At 35.5% G+C, this 11,254-nt stretch overlaps 1 long non-coding RNA gene across 8 annotated transcripts in view; it reads left to right on the top strand.

The window, feature by feature from the left end:
* Positions 1-1,408: 1,408 nt before the first annotated feature.
* LOC110197539 (uncharacterized) overlaps positions 1,409-11,254 on the top strand; it is a 34,955-nt gene continuing 25,109 nt past the window's right edge. For 3 of the 8 annotated variants that reach the window (XR_013485860.1, XR_013485858.1, XR_013485859.1), the window contains exons 1-2: positions 1,409-1,594; positions 11,072-11,183. This is a non-coding gene — a long non-coding RNA (uncharacterized LOC110197539). The remainder of the gene's footprint in view (positions 1,595-11,071; positions 11,184-11,254) is intronic. The other 5 variants (XR_013485854.1, XR_013485853.1, XR_013485857.1 and 2 more) reach the window with 4 other exon arrangements.

Below are 11,254 nucleotides of genomic sequence, written 5' to 3'. Positions count from 1 at the left end.
CTCATTACAATACTTCAGATGTGATCTGGCCAGGACAGAGTACAGGATAGCTCTCACCTCCCTAGTCCAGGACATTTTACTTCTCTTAGATCAGTCTGGAATTAGATGAACTTTATTGGCTGCCATAGCATAATGTTGGCAAAGTTTGGAGGGCCCTAAAACCTCCAGATAGCTTTCCTTCCTGCAGCTGTTGCAACTCTTCTTGCAGTAAAATTCAGTAGGTTCCAAAAGACAAATCCAATATACCATCCATTCTAACTCTGGTTTTTCCAGAAAAATCTTTTAAATTGTCACAGACTGTTTTGAGATTTCAGCCACTCTACTATGCCCATCAATTTGGCTAAAAAGAAAAAAGTAATAGAAGGTCACATATATTGACAGTCAAACAATAAAGCATTTCTTTTTTTTTAAGTGAAAAATAGCATTTATTCAATTAATATCAGTTATTTTCTGGGGGCAGATTGTGTGCTTCATCATTAGTCCTTTGGGATTGTCTTGGATCATTGTTTTGCTGAGAATAGCTAAATTATTCACAGTTCTTCATTGAACAATATTGCTGTTACTGTGTACAACATTCTCCTGGTTCTATTCTCTACATTCACTATATTCACTATGTCCTCGTCTTTCCAGGTTTTTCTGAAATCATCCTGCTTGTCATTTCTTATAGCACAATAATATTCCATTACAATCATATACCACAAATTGGAGAGATCACGTTCCATCATAAGTCCTCTAGATTCACAAATGGCTATGGCACTAGTCATAATTCTAACAACTTTCAAAATCATTTCATTGTTGTTATTATATAAATTGTTTTAGTTTTGCATATTTCATTCTTTTTTTTTTCAGCCAAAGACAAGGTTTATTAGAACATCCATTATATTGGGGCAGACTCTTAAGGACTTTGAATGTTAGTGAGCTGTTGGTTAGATTATAAGAATCTGAGCCCAATAAAGCATTTCTTAAGTGCACTGTGTTAAGTGCTGGGGACACAAAAAGAGGCAAAAGACAATTCCTGCCCTCAAGAAGCTCACAGTCTAATAGGGGAGACAACAAGCAAACAAATATGTACAAAAAAGCTATATATAGGAAATATATATATATGCATATACATATATGTATATATGTAGGAAATACATGGGAATATAATATAATATATAGAGGAAATATATGTATACACATGCATGTATATATACATATATGGGTATACACATGTTTGTGTGTGAAATGATTAACAGAAGAACAGGACTATGGAGAAACACACATTGCTGGTAGCCATGTGACCTGGAGAAATTTTTGGAAAGCCATCTGGCAAGAGGATTCACGATCATAAAATTGGCTTTGCCCTTTGACCTAGTGATCTCACTGTCAGGAATTCCACTGGCTATCGCCCAAGGACAGAAGTTGAAGGGGAAAAAAGGAACAATTTGTACCAATGTTTTCAGCTCTGTTATATGAGAAGCCTCAGGGGATATGCTGGCTGCCTTCAAGGACTATGGAAGAGGGACTAGATCTACTCTGCTTGGCTCCTGAGAGACCTGGAAAAGTCAATGGCTGAGCCCAAAGGAGTTAGTCACTAACCATGGAATCTCAGGTATCTGTTGGGGAGGGATTGGACGGCAGAAAGAAATTACTGGAGGGCTTCACTTCATACCAGTCCAGCCTTCTCCCTACCTCCTGCTTATGTCCTCTTTCAGATGAGCCATTTGATAGGATTGGGACAGTACCATAGAAAGAGGACTGGGCTGGGAATGAAGAGACCGGAGTTCTATTTCCAGCTCTGACGTTGTTTTACTGGGTAACTTTAGGAAAGGTATTTCAACCGTGTTTTCTCCTCCATACAATATGGAATTACACTAAATGGTCTCTAAAGTCCCTTCTTACCCAGAGAGTGATTTTTTTTTCTCACCTAATATTGTGTCCATCTGAGCTATTCCTCCCAATCCAAGAATCATCACATTCTGTCAGTCTGTGTTCCTAAAACTACAACTCAGCATCACACATAAAAGATGGCAGTAACATACCTAGATTGATAGAGAATGGCATTTTAGTGAACTGCAGGAACAGAGAAGTCCGATAAGCTAATGTCACCTATGACTGCTCTCTCAAGGCACGGTGTGTCTCCCTGGGATAAGGAGGTTGTATTCTGCCCTGTTCAGACCACATCTGTAATATTGTGTTCATTTCAGGGTGCTGAATTTTAAGAAGAATGATGCTTACTTAGCTGGAGAATGTCCAGAGGAGTGTGACCAAGTTGGTAGGGTCCATGAAGATCACTGAAGGAAGTGTAGATGTTTAGAGAAAGGAAGACATAGAGAGGAGGAACAGGGAGAGGACACACACAATAGCTATCTTCAAGTATTGAAAGAGCTATACTGTGATTGAGGGATTAGATTTATGCCTCTTGGTCCCAGAAGGAGTGATGGTGGAAGCTACAAAAAGCAAATTTTGGTTGGATATGTGGCAATACATCCATAGAAAGCTAATAACTAAAATAGTAGTAATAGTAGTAATAATAGTAGCAAGCATTTATAAGCATTTTTTAAAAATCTCTTTGGGATACAGACCTAGTAGTGGTATTGCTGAGTGAAAGGGTATGCACAGTTTTACAGTCTTTTGGGTGTAGTTCCAAATTATTCTCCAGAATGGTTAGACCAGTTTGCAATTCCACCAATAGTGCATTAGTATCCCAATTTTTCCACATCTCCAGCACTTGTCATTTTCCTTTTCTGTCACATTAGCCAATCTGATAGGTGTGAGGGGTAAGGTAGTATCTCAGAGTTGTTTTAATTTGTATTTCTCTCTCTAATCAGTAGTGATTTAGAGCATTTTTTCATGTGACTGTTGATAGCTTTGATTTCTCCTTTCTGAAAACTGCCTGTTCATATCCTTTGACCATTTATTAACTAGGGAATAGCCCTTAGTTTTATAAATTTGGCTCAGTTTCCTATATATTTGAGAAATGAGACCTTTACCAGTTTTCTGCTTTCCTTTTAATCTTACCTGTACTGATTTTGTTTGTGGAAAATCTTTTTAATCAAAATTATCCATTTTGCATTCTGTGATTTAAAGCAACAGAGCCATAAGTGTTATACATTACACATATTTTCAGACTCTTTCAATGTATTGATCATATATGTTGATTTTTTTCCTCTTCTTTTTAATTTTATTTTTATCTTTAAAATATTATTTGTTATATGGGAAAACTCTCTGGGAGAGGAAGGCAGATGGATACCAGGGAAACTGTGATAATATTTTTTTAAAAACCCAAAATACTTAAATGAAAATATTTTAAAATAAAAACAATAAACAAATGTGACTAAGAAACTATCAACGACTACTTTCCCATCTCTTTATGAGAATGACCTACATTCATTGGGAACATCTTTGATGAAAGGAACAGAAAGACATTGGCAAATAAATATGTGAAAAAGGAATGGGCAGGCCTTCACAAATGATCAGCTATAGTAGACCACAATTTCATAGTCTGAAAGATATAGAGAAAACAAAATACACTCATGCTTATTTCTTGTTGATTCAAAAGCATGTGATTCAGTTGGACAGAATACCACCTTAATGACTCTCTTTCAAGAAGGTGTCTACCATGCGTGGGTCAAATTCATGGAAAGTTCCATGAAAGATAATGACAGAGATAACCTTTTTTGGGAAATAGGCCTTTCAGGTTCACAAGGACAACTACCAAAAAAACACAAAGGAACCTACAGTGGCCAAGGGTACCAATACAGGTTCTGCTAGGTAAGCCCCTCGGTCATAATTGCCATGTGAAAAGGATTACCATGGTAACCTTCACCCCCAGGGAAGAACTATAGATCTGTTGGTAACCTTCTTCTACCCCTGGCTAGAGGTCCAACTTGTCATTTTAAAAGCTGTAGCCAAAAAGGAAAAAAGGAAACTGGGAACTGGGAACTGCTTCCTTTTTCAAAGGATCACCTGAGTCCTCAGTGACTCTGACTTAGTAGCCAATCAGGGGATTTTCAGTAACTAATGCATACACGGTTGGAAGCTGGTCCCCAAAGTTCCCTAAAGTAAGCTAAAATGGTGACTATGCATGCTGGGGTGGGGCAGAGGAATTTGGGGAGTAGTGTTGAGGGCCCCATTACCCATTTGGAGTGAGCTTGGGAAAGAGATGAGCTAGCTAGTGATTAAAGGGGAGTACCTCAGGTATGCCTCACTCCTCTATAATCCCTGGTTCCAGAGCCCTGCTGACCCTGACTCTAGAAGCATGTGTATCTTTACTTCCCATTTCCTGTTCAGCAACTGAAGTGGAATTAGTATCATCAATGCTTCTCTGAAAACTCACACTCTGCTTCCCTAAGGTTCCACTCAAGATCTCTGTAATTCTGAATTGTAGACTACCTAGGCGAAAACTCCCTTCCCTGACCATCACACCTCGTTCCCTCATACTCATCCATGTTGACTCTATTCTGCTCTTCCCTTTCATGCCCTTTTGAACCTCATTTATTATTAACAAACTATCTTAGATTTGAGTCCTCCCCCCTCATTTTGTTTTGCATACATTATATATGTATTTACATATACACATGTTAATAGAAAGGATGGGGGAAATCATCTCGCATAAACAGGACACACAAGTAGAAATCTATACAACAAAGAGGAGGTGGGGGGGTGCAGTTGACACTTGAACCTCACTTTTATCTGAACTGGTCAAAGGATAGAAGACTATATATATTTATATTTATATATATATATATATATATATATACATACATATATATGTATGTATATATTTATATTTATATATATATACATACATATATATGTATATATATATATATATATATACATACATATATATATGTGCACACACACACACGCACACACACACACACACACACACCCCTATTATATATATACACATACATAGGTAGGTACAGAAACACATTTTGCCCAATAAGGAAATAGGAGGGAAAGGGGTGAAGGGAAACAATAGAGTGGGGAAGGGGTAAAGGAGGGTAGATTAAGAGAAGGATTAGTTAAAAGCAAAACAAACTAAAGATGAAGCAAGAAACAAAGAGAAAGAAAGAAATGAGAATAGGACAAAGGTATATATTATTAATTAATTTTTATTTATATTCACATATTATTTATTAATTAGTTTATATTATGTATTATTTATATAATGATTAATTAATTAATCATCATCACTGTGAATATAAATGGGATGAGCTCACTCCTAAAACAAGAAAAGGATAGCAGAAAGAATTAGAAAACAGAATCTAACCATATATTGTTTATAAGAAACACTCTTTAAACAGAAAAATGCACACAAAGTTAAAATAAGGAGCTGGAGCAGAATCTATTATGCTTCAGCTGAAGTTTAAAAAAAATAGACAAAACAACAACAAAAATAGACCTAATTAAAATCTACTAGCAGAGAAACTACATTTAGGAAGCTTAGAAGATACCGTGGACAATGGATTAATACCAATACTAAACAAAAATACACCAAATGGAATAGCATCTAAATTTCTGAAGGAAAAATTACAAGGAGTTGCAAGGAGAAATAAATAATAAAACAACAAATAGGAGATCTCTTCTCAGACCTAGATAAATCTAACCAAAGACTAACCAGACAAGAAATGAAGGACCTAAACAGAATTTTAGAGAAGTTAGATATGAGAGATCACTTATTATTATCCAGTCATTTTCAATCTTGTCTGACTCTTCTTGCCCCCATTTGGAATTTTCTTGGCAGAGATACTAGAGTGGTTTGCCGTTTCCTCCTCCAGCTCATTTCACAGATAAGAAACTGAGACAAGCCAGGTTAAATGACTTGCCCAGGGTCACACACCTGGTTAAGTGTATGAGGTCAGATTTGAACTCAGGAAGATGAGTCTTCCTTACTCCAGGTCCAATACTCTATCCACTGCACCACGTAGTTGATCTCTAGAGAATACCAATGAGACTAGAAAAGATTATACAACTTTCTAAGCTGTGTATGGCATCTTCACAAAATTCACTATGTATTAAGGCATAAAATGAATGACAAATTGAGAAAAGCAGAAATATTAAATGCATCTTTTATGGACCACAATGCAATAAAATAACATTCAATAAGGGGCCTTTGAAGCAAAAATTAAAATTAATTGGAGACTAAATATCTTAATCCTAAAAAATAAGTGAATTTCAATGATCCAAGACAATCCCAAAGGGCTAATGATGAAGCATGCTATCCACCTCCAGAGAAAGAACTGATAGTGACTGAATATAGACTGAAGCATGCTATTTTTCACTTTCTTTTTTTTTCATTTTTTTTATTCTAGTCTTCTTGTATGGAATGACTAATATGGAAATGTTTTACATGTACATGTATAACCTATATCAATTGCTTACTGTCCAAGGGAGGGGGAGAGAAGGGAGGGATAGAATTTGCAACTCAAAAATTTAAAGAAAAATGTTAGAAATTTTAAAAAATAGATGAGTTAAAGACAAATTGTTGAAATAATAATTTCATTAAAGATGACAAAAATGAGACAAAATACCAAAATGTTTGGAATGTAGCTAAAGTAGTACTTAGGGGAAAATTCATATCTCTAAACACTTTCATCAGTTAAAAAAAAAAGCAGATCAATTGAATTGGACACATAACTAAAATCAATGGAAAACCAATAAATTATAAACCTCTAATTAAATACAAAGATAGAAATCATGAACTTCAAAGAAGATAACACCAAAGAGTAACAAAATTGAATGAAAAAAACCTCATTGAATTAATAAATAAAACTAGGAACTGGTTTTTGAAAAGAAAAACAATAAAATAGAAACATCATTAGCTAACTTGATTTTTTAAAGAGGACAAAAACAAAATTACCTGTATCAAAAACTAAAAAGTAAATTCACAGCCAATAAGAAGAAAAAAAGAAATTATTTGGAATAATTTCATCCAATTATATGCCAGTAAAAATGGCAACCTAAATTTAATAGATGAATATTTATAAAAATACAAAAATGCCCAGATTAACAGAACAAGAAACAGAAGGTTTAAGCAACCCTTTCTTAGAAAAAGAAATTGAAGAAGCCTATTCATTTCCAAAGAAAATCTCCAGAAATAGATGGATTTTCAAGCAAATCTAACATTTAAAGGACAATTGATTCTAAATAAACTATTTGAAAAAGAAAGGATCATAACAAATTCCTTATACAGCACAAATATTGTCTTCACACTCAAACCATGGAGAGTCTGAAAACAGAGAAAGATTATAAACCAATATCCCTAATGAATATTGATGTAAAAAAATTTAATAAAATATTAGCAAGAAGACTAGAATGACACATCACAGAGATTATACTCCATGACAGGAATACAGAGTTGGTTCAATATTAGGGAAATGATGAACATACTTGACCATATTAATAATAAGAAAAACAAAAATCATATTATTATATCAATAGATACAGAAAAAGGCTTTTGACAAGATACAATACCCATTCCTGTTTTTTAAAAAAATACTAGAAAGCACAGAAATAAACAGAGCTTTCTTTAATATGATAAGTAGTATCTATCTACAACTAAGAGCCAGTTTTATTTATAATGGAAATAAATTATAGACCTTTCTAACAAGATTAAGGGTAAAGATGTCTTTTATCACCATTACTATTCAACACAGTGCTAGAAATGCTCTAGCTATATGAATAAAACAGGAAAAAGAAATCAAGGAAATAAGCAAAGGCAAAGAAGAAACAAAATTACCCTTTTTTGTAGATATGATGGTTTACTTAAAGAGACTGACTGAACTAAAAAAACTAAGTGAAACAATTAACAACTTCAGCAAAGTTGCAAGGCATAAAATAAACCCACATAAATCATCATCATTTCTGTATGTCAGACCAACAAAATCCAGTAAGAAGAGAAAGATAAATTCCATTTAAAATAACTACAAACAGTATAAAATAGGAGTCTACTTGCCAAAACACACACAGGAACCATATGAACACAATTATAAAACACTCTACACAAACTGATATCAAAATAATTGGAGAAATACTACTTGCTCATGATTAGGCCAATACAATACAATAAAGCAGCAATATGGCCTAAATTAATTTACTTATTCAAAGCCATATCAATCAAACTACCACCAAAGATCACTTTATAGAATTTTAATTACAAAATTTATCTGGAAAAACAAAAAGTCAAGAATATAAACAGAATTAATGAAAAACAAGTGTCAAGGAAAGAGGCCTAGAAGTACCAGATTTCAAACTATACTAAGCAGTAATCGTCAAAACAATTTGGTACAAGATAAGAAAAGGTGAGGTTGATCAGTAGAAAAAAAAAATAGATTCACAATATGCAAAACCAAAGGAGCACAGTAGTCTAATGTTTGGTAAACTTAAAGATCCCAAGTATTTAGACAAGAACTCTATATTCAACAAAAACTGTTGGGAAAACCGGAAAACATTGTGGCAGAAACCAAATATAGACCTACTTCAGATGGGTATAGGATTTAGGCATAGCATAACATTAGAGAAGCATGGATCACAGACAGATCGATGGAGAGAAGAGTTCGTAGCTAAACAAGAGAAAGAAAGATTCATAGGAAGAGGTAAAACGAACGATTTTGATCACATAAAATTAAAAAGTTATTGCATGAATGAAACTAATTCTGCTAAAATTAGAAGAGAAGCAGGCAAGTGGGAAAAAAAAACTTTGCAAAATGTTTTTCTAATAAAAATCTCATTTCTAAGATAGAGAATGGATTCAACTTTATAAGAGCCATTCCCCAGATGACAAGTGGTCAAAGGTTATTGACAAGATTAAATTGATTCTGTCATTTTTTTTTTTACTGATCCGCTTTGTAATTCATTGATTTTGTCCTATGACTGCTTAAATAATAGTTCTCTGTCTCTAAACTTAGTCCAGAATTCAGCTGGCCTGTAATGGGTCAAGTTTAGAAACCCAGTTTTCTTGCTGATCACTATTCTATTCCCACCTTAAGGAATTCTGCTATCTTTGGGGGACACTAGGGAGTTGGGGCTTGTATCTTTACACCACTAAGTTATCCTTCAAAGATGTCTAGTTTGCAATCCAAAGAAGTCTGGCCGACTATCTTTTAACTTTGCAATGAAACGATGACCATTTCTTGGTCACAGGAAGGAAGGAGAGGTTGTTGCTAGCCCCCATTCCCAACTTCTAGCCAATCACATTGTCCCCCACTCCCCCAGCTATGTACTCAATCATGTTGCCCTCGACCCCATAATGTTACCTACCTTGTTCTGTTCTTTGTTCTATGCTCCCCAAAACCTATAAAAGGGAAGGTAATCCTTTTGATCTGGGTCTTTGCCCAAGTACTTGGGATCTTTAAGTTTATCAAACATTAGACTACCATGCTCCTTTTGGTTTTGCATATTGGCAATGGAGGCAGCCATCTACCCATCTTGTTCTAGGGTTCGTGCCCTATGAATGATATGTTATTTTGTTCAGAGAAATGTGCCTCGGTTTGCTTTCTTATTAAATTTCATTTGTGACGATAGTAAAGGTAATTTTCAGAGGAAGAAATCCAAGCTACCAACAGCCATATGAAAAAGAAAATGCTCTAAATTACTAATAATTAGAGAAATGCAAATTAAAACAACTCTGAGGTTCCATCCCACGCCCATCAAGTAAAAGTTTTTGTCAAAATTGGAAAAAAAAAAAAAAGAAGGGGCAGCTAGGTGGTACAGTGGATAGAGCACCAGCCCCGGAGTCAGGATTAAGAATCTGAGCTCAAATCCGGCCTCAGGCACATAACACTCACTAGCTGTGTGACTCTGGGCAAGTCATTTAACCCCAATTGCCCCCCCCCCACACACACACACAAAAAGAAAATAACAAGTACAGATGGGGCCATGGGAAAACAGGTACATTGATGCACTATTAGTAGAACTAGAAAGTGGTCCATTCATTCTGGAAAGCCATTTAGTACCGTGCCCAAAAGGCTATTACGTCGTGCATACTCTTTTGTGCAGAAATACTACTGGTAGATCTGTATCCCAAGAAGATCAAAGAAAGAGGGAAAAGACTCATATTTACTAAAATATTTATAGTACCTCTTTTTTGTGGTGGTAACTAAGGAGATGCCCATCCACTGGCGAATGACTGAACAAGTAATGGTATATGAATGTGATGGAATACTATTGTGCTGTAAGAAAAGATAATGGAGAAACCTGGGAAGAATTGCATGAACTGATGCAAAGTGAAGTAAGCAGAACTGGAAAAACAATTAATGCGATAATATTGTATAGACAAACACCATTGAAATATTTAGGAGCTCTGATCAGCTCAATGACCAACCACAATTCCAGAGGACTCATAGTGAAATGTGGCAGTCACCTCCAGATAGAGAGCTGATCCACTCAGAATACAGACTGAAACATTATGGTGGATGGGGGTGGGGGATGGCCAATGCATGAATTTGTTTTGATTGACTTGAAATGTTTATAGTGGGTTTTGTTCTTCTTGCTTTCTTTTATTTATTATTATTATTACTATTTTAGGCAATTGGGGTTAAGTGACTTGCCTAGGGTCACACAGCTAGTATGTGTCAAGTGTTTGGTCTGAGGCAGAATTTGAACTCGGGTCCTCCTGACTCCAAGGCTGGCGCTCTATCCACTTTAACCACCTAGTTGCCCCTCTTCTTGCTTTCTAAATGGTTTGGGGGAGGGTAAATGGGAAAGAGAGAAAGCACACCTAAAAATAAAATAAAATTGAATTAAAAAAAATTTTAATATACATGTTGCTCCTCTGCCTGCTCCCCGATAGAATGTAAGAACTTGAGAGGAGGATTGTCTGAATTTTGTACCCCCAGTGTCTGGGACGTAGTAATAACCGCTTGTTGAATTGAATTGCATTGTTAAATTTAATGGAATATCATGGTCTCTGAAGAATTGAAGTTGATAGTCACCCACATGGTACATGGTGGATGTGAGCGGACTGCAATAGTGGTATAAGGGATATCACCAGAAAAACACATTGCTGGCAGTTCAGTCTATGCTTTTTTAAAAGGCAAGGGTCCTAAATCTTTTTTTTTTGCTCGTATCTTGTTTCCAGGATTGAAGAAGTCATGAGAATAAGAGATTCAGGATTATCTCATAGACAACACATCCGAGTTCGGCTGTTGTGCACCCCAGTCTTCATTTAGCGGCTCACATGTGAATCACAGGTACAGGCCCTGCTCTCAGTAATATCATAGCCCGGTAAAAAACAAAGAAACAAAAGAGCTATGCGTGATGT

Source organism: Phascolarctos cinereus, unplaced genomic scaffold (assembly GCF_003287225.1).
Source record: "Phascolarctos cinereus isolate Bilbo 61053 unplaced genomic scaffold, phaCin_HiC Scaffold_4;HRSCAF=312, whole genome shotgun sequence".
Taxonomy (NCBI): Eukaryota; Metazoa; Chordata; class Mammalia; order Diprotodontia; family Phascolarctidae; genus Phascolarctos; species Phascolarctos cinereus.
Note: the sequence above shows the minus strand (reverse complement) of the source record. Positions and strands in the feature narration are given on the sequence as shown.